This window comes from Zingiber officinale, chromosome 5A, assembly GCF_018446385.1.
Source record: "Zingiber officinale cultivar Zhangliang chromosome 5A, Zo_v1.1, whole genome shotgun sequence".
Taxonomy (NCBI): domain Eukaryota; kingdom Viridiplantae; phylum Streptophyta; class Magnoliopsida; order Zingiberales; family Zingiberaceae; genus Zingiber; species Zingiber officinale.
Window position 1 is genome coordinate 38,908,847 of NC_055994.1, and position 6,389 is coordinate 38,915,235.

Here is a 6,389-nt window from a genome sequence, read left to right on the forward strand (position 1 = left end):
ATTGGACTTCTAATTGCCAAATGTCTAGTCAACCATTGATCTACTTGAACTTCTTTACCATCAAGAATTCAGTCGCCTTGGACTTACTTGACGTTTCACTCAACCAACTACTATATTACTCACCATATTTCTCAAATATCGAAACTCAATATGAGTCAACTTAAACTTGCATTACAAGAAAATTCTCATTTAACAACACTTAAAAGACAATGGTTTTATGCCAAAATCATTGTTTTTTTGCCTTTTAATAATGATTTTAACATAAATCGTTGTCTTTCAGCGATTTTTTGGGGCTTATGATAATAATTTTTAAAAATTATTGTCTATTTGTACTTTTTTAGATTACGATAATGATTTTTGAAGATTGTGACAATGGTTTTTAAAATCATTATCTATTTATGTTTTTTTTGGATTACGACAATAATTTTTAAAGGCTATCTATTTGCGCTTTTCTAAAGCTTACGACATGTTTTAAAATCCTCTTTCTTTTATTTCTTTCCCAAAACCCTCGCGACTCGACTCTCTGCCTTCCTCTCACCTCGACTCGCAGCTTGACTCTCTGCCTCCTCTTTGCCGCCTCGACTTTCCATCGCCTCCTCCTCACAGCCTCTTCCTCGCCGCCTCGACTTTCCACCATCTTCGCCGCCTCATTCTCACTGCCTCTTTATTTCTTTTTTGATTGCTTCATAGAGAGTCTTCCTGCGGTGAAGACGACGGCTTTTACAAATTTTTTTCTATGATAATCATCTTATCGTTTTAAAGGTTCGGGCTTTTTGTGACCTTGCGAGTTCTTAAAGTTGAGCAAAGAGGAGTTGTGTTTTTTTAATCTCCTTCTATTCGAGAGGAATTTTTTCCTCGGGGAGGGATGTGGTGACTTCCAACAAGGCGAGATGTAGATCTGGATCGAGGTGAACTAGGCCGAATTGGGAGAAGAAATTTAAAAAAAAAAAGAAGCGAATAAGGGATCATTGAATTCCCCATGGTCGAGATCCTTGTTAGGGTTTTATTTTCTGATATGGTTTTGAAATCTATGGACAACTTCTCCAAAACAAGTTTTGTGTGTGTGTGTGTATTTTGTTTTGGTTGTTGTTCCCTTGAAATAGAAAAATAGTGTTTTTTATAATTAAATGTACAACGTAATATTTATCCCAATCTAATTTTAGATGATTTGATTATGAATTTGAAATGAGGCGGAAAGATGTTTGATCATTTTGCTATTTTTTCAAGATAGAGAACTCAATTAATGATTGGGAAGATCAATCTCAATTTCTAAATCTGGAAAACCTGGGAGTTCGTCAAACTGTGAGTATGAATATTTATATGACAACTTTGTCTTTGTGTTTTATTTTTGTGATAAAATCTTATGATCCTTTTCTTGTAGGGCATCTATGAGAATCCTTCACTGGTCTACACCGGCTATGGTTACAGTCCTCAGATGCCATATGACCCATATTCACGTGTCACAACACCTCTACCTTTGATTAATGGAGATGATATCTTTACTCCACTTAGCAATTCCAGTTCCCAGAGATTGATGGTATTTTTTTTTTTGCATTTTATTTAGACTAGTTGAAATCCCCAGAGCTAAGAAGGTTGCAATTCCATTATTATCACCTGCAGTTTCACCACAATCTATTGGTGGTCACTCTTTTGGGCAAAGCACAGTTCCTTTTGGAATGGTAGTTTCTTATTCATTATTTGTTATCTTACTTTATGAAATGGAAACGGTGTAAATATGTGGTTTCAACATTCTTTTTTTTTTCTTATGCTATTGCAACTTGAACTTTTTTTTCAATTTGGTCTAATACCTTTTATTTGTTAGGAAAGAGACAAATGAACATTTCATTTGCATGAAAGATATTAAGCCTAGTTGAAATTTGAAAATAATTTAGTATTTACAAATTTCCTTGCTGTAAGTTAATATTGGATGTGGTCACTGCACTTAGTCCTTTCTCTTCTTTTAATCATGGTACAATCACTAAATTGCATGCATTAATATTGTAACACAATATCGAGGTTTTTAGAAATCTTATTCCCATACTAGGACAAGATTCCATCGTCCATGACTGAACTTTTTTTAATATTTTTTATTCCGCATTTTATTAATGAGCATCGGTCAAAGTATGAATCTTTGCATTTTAGGATTTGCATTGTCACTATTGCCACTTAATTATGTTTTAGCTAATTCGGGTGTGATTGTCATTAATTCTCTGTCTATCCTTTTAAAATATACAGAGATTGAGTTTATACTATCTTACAACTAGTTATTTATGCAGAGGAATTTTCTTTTTAAAAGTGTATTCACTTTATTATTCTATTGATTCAGGATTTGCAATAGCAGCGATCCTTATATAGTTTTGGATCTTTTATAGATTCTGTTGATATAGGATATTCTCATGCTGGTGTATATCATGGCAATACATTTCTTTTACAAACTCAAGAATTAAGGATTGGGGAGCAGTTACTATAGAGAAATGTAGAAAGGCAAGGAATCGGAAGTATTCTGTTATGCAATTACAATGGCACTCTTGATTTCCTTAATGAACAAAACTGAGGTCCACGAGAAAATAGGGCAATGAATTAGATGAATGAAAAGAATCCTTCCGTGGACAATCCAAATATCAATTTTGCAAGAATCGATCATAGTCTTTATAATAGCCCTGATTTTATGATAGACTATAAGGATGCCAAAATTTTCATAATTAAATCGTACACTGAGTATAATATGGTGTTTGGGAAAGAACTTCAAATGGGAATCGTAAGTTAGATTCTGCATACCATGAAGCAGAGAAGAAGGAAGATCCTTGCCTAATTTTCTTATTTTTCTTGGTAACTTCTCGCGCTCTCCTCTTTGCTCTATCAAATTTCAATACTAAATTTAGTGATTTTTTTGGTAACTATTTTTTGTGCTTTATTTATACTTACATATTACTAATTGATGTTCAAAATATTAATAACCATAAACAGGTAAATGCAAGTGCGTAATTTTGCGGGGTAGCTGAAATGATTGGATCAGTTGATTTTGAAAAAAGTGTAGATTATTGATAGCAATCTTGAACTAATCTTTTATGCACACAAGTGAACACACTACCAATGTGAACAAGTTCAGAGATGCAAATGTGCCTCAATTTCAATTTTTAACTTTCAATGAGCATTTTCGTATTAGAATAGATAATGCAGTGGCGAAATAGATAATCTTGTTATGGAAGTGCTAATATCATCTGATTTTGCAGCATGAGAAGTACAAAAAAAACAGATTTTTTTGTGAGGGATAGCCATGTTTACCAGTGGGTACATATGATATTCCTCACAATGGATCTGTAAAGATCTACTGCCCTAAATGTGAAGATATTTACCTTCTAAGATGCAAATACCAGAGTAGTATCCTTCATCTTGTATTCCATTTCATTTGTCTTTTTTTGGTAGAATTTATAGAAAATACTCTCTATTCATTGACTCACCTATTATGAGAGAATTAATATTTAGGCTTTCAAAAACTATCCACAAGTAAATTGCTATCTGATTGCATCCTTAGTTACTGTGAGCTTTCCTTCAACAAGTTTGTGATGCATTTGAAATTAATTTCAGGGATGATTTGAGGAAATGCATAAAAGTGTACATTATCTTTTCCTTATGTTAAATATTTAAGGACTTAGGACTTTTAAAAAAAATCCAGAATTGTGTGATTGAGAAAAGAACTGCTTATAGTACTTCGAGAAATATTGAATAATATATGACTAAAAATACCACTCTCATACTTTTTGTACTAAGTTAGGGCAAGCTGGCATGATGAAGTTGGTTATGAATTGGATGTACCATACATAAACTTAAAGTTGGTCCATGAGATATGTTTTTATATAGGCTACTTTATATAGTAGCATTCTATAATTTCTTTTTATTTTTATAGATTTGCCCGGCAGGGAGAGTACCTTGAAAAAGTTATTTTGTTGGATGATAGATAATATAGATGGTGAAGCTACCAAATATTTTGTCTTGATTTTGTTTACAAACTGTATTGCACGTGTATTGTGGCATCTGGTAGAATTTGCATTTTGGTACTTCAGACTCAATCAAGAATTGGTACAATAGCATGTTCCAATTTTCATGTACTAGGAGAAAATTACTTAGCATATTAGTTTCTTTGGTATATCCTATGAAATGCTCAGTCCTTATTTAGTTAGAAGCTGCATTTTTCTAATATTTTTGATACATATACCTGCCTAGTTTTCTACACAACATTAGATTATGGTTTAATATATACATAGAGATTGCTCATTTATCAAATCATTCATGTTTCTTGAACTGTGATAAGACATTGCTGGTGCATGCATTGACACAACTTTTCCTCACCTATTTCTAATGACATTCCCTTCAGCAAAACCATCAACAAACTTAGTGTGTTTCCCTACATGATATTTTAAGTTTTCTAATGTAATTGTGTTGAACTCTCTGAAACAGGGAGTGAAGAGTTACTCTGTGAAGTTGATGAGGACTACATATTAAGGACTGAATTTATTATGAAACTGATGATCAACAATGTTGGAAAAGGTTGACATGAAAGAATCAGTAAGTGAGAAAGAGGAGTTCAATGAAATCCTACAAGTTGAAGATTGTGATGGGACTTGGGTTGACAATAAAGTGCAATTCTACCAGGCAACAACCATCACAAGTTTTTAGTCTTTTAGCTATTGTTCATTAGTTGTAAATGGAGTTTATTTATTTATTTGTATTGGGATAAATTTTATTTGAATATGACACATGTTTATTCTTTTGTGATTGTAATTCTTGTATAAGTAACATTTTGAATGACATTGATATGGAGAATATTCTTTCTTTTGTGATTATGATTTTTTATTATATATTTATATTGAAATATGATATATTGGTATTAAAAGATAATAGTTTAAAAGTCAATGGTTTAAAACCATTGTTGTTGTCTATCACCCTCAAAGATAATGGTTAAAAATCATTGTCATAGCCCCAAAAATCATTGTAACTGGTAGTGTTATTAAAAGTGCTCTAAACAATAACGGTTTTAAACCATTAATTTTTCATTCAAAGATAATGATTTTAAATTGTTGTAAAACTGTTGTTATTTTATTCAAAGATAACGGTTTAAAATCGTTGTTGTAGTCCCCTCTTCTAATAGTAGTTACAATAGTTTTAAAGGGCCTACGATAATGGATAAAATCCATTGTCTTTTAACGTTTTTGTTGTAGTGTTAGTTAATCGAGATTGGTCAATCTGGTCAACCTTAACTAAAGATTGATTACATCATCCAATTGCAATAATAATCTTCCTATTTTTAATAGTTGATAATATGTTTAAATTAAGTTAACTCATTAGCCAAACATTCTACTTCTTATGCCAAAACATAAATGAAGGTTTTTTAACTTAAACCTTTCATTCTCTCCCTTTGACTTATATCAAAAATTCACCTTAAATTTCATATGCCAACATCTCAATGGAGGTTCCTTACTTTCCATTTTCTCCAATGCTTAACCTTGATCATATAATCCCTCAAGAATACATATCTCTTTCTTCATTCATCAATACTTAAAATCATTCATTCTCTCCCTTTCATACCTAAGTCATTTCTCATGTCTTTAAGGTGAACCTCCCCCTTAAAGCATACTCTACTTCAATTATTGCACTAACAATATTTTAGACCTTTAGGAATTTTCAAATTCTATATCATGAGATTAAAATTTTAACTTTGAATCTTAACCAACTCTCAATTTTTAATCTTCTCACTTTTAGCTCCCCTCTTCATTTACACTAAGAAATTTACACCTTTGAATGTTTATCCAAGCATATCAGAGGGTTCGGGGTAGTTAAAATATCTAAGATTAAGTATAATTGATTGAAACAATCCTATTTAAGTCAAAATCCTAATTATCCGTTAACTAATTGTTAGAGTGTATACTAAAAGTTTAATTTTTTGTATAAAACATTCATTTAGAAATAAAGAATCACATTGGTCAATTGTCTACATTTATAAGTTAAGTGTAGTTGTTTGATTAATTTATATTGTAGATAATATGGTGTGTGGTGTCACACACAGAAGATCATGTTATCAATTCTTTATAAATTATAAACAGTAGCTCACGGCTGAGATGGAAATGAACAAACCATTGGAATAGTCGTAGTGTAATTAGGTATTAGTTTATCTTGACTGATAAATTATACTAGTACACTCTGAGTTGTATTGAGCAGGACCATTTAAGGTAAGTTCTTTCTATACTGACTTAATAAAAGAACAAGACCTTTGTTATTATGGAAGTGTGTGCTTTTAATTCCGATATAATAACAAGCACATGTACTTAGTATTTATTTCTTTGACTTATCAAAGGGTGAGATTTAGCTCGATAAATCAATAGACCCGATAA

At 31.6% G+C, this 6,389-nt stretch overlaps 1 long non-coding RNA gene across 1 annotated transcript; it reads left to right on the forward strand.

Moving 5' to 3' along the window:
• Positions 1-484: 484 nt before the first annotated feature.
• On the forward strand, positions 485-4,782 carry LOC121980442. The gene is made up of 4 exons (XR_006111535.1): positions 485-1,302; positions 1,382-1,537; positions 1,621-1,679; positions 4,459-4,782. It is a non-coding gene; the product is annotated as an uncharacterized LOC121980442 (long non-coding RNA).
• The last annotated feature ends 1,607 nt before the right edge of the window (positions 4,783-6,389 follow it).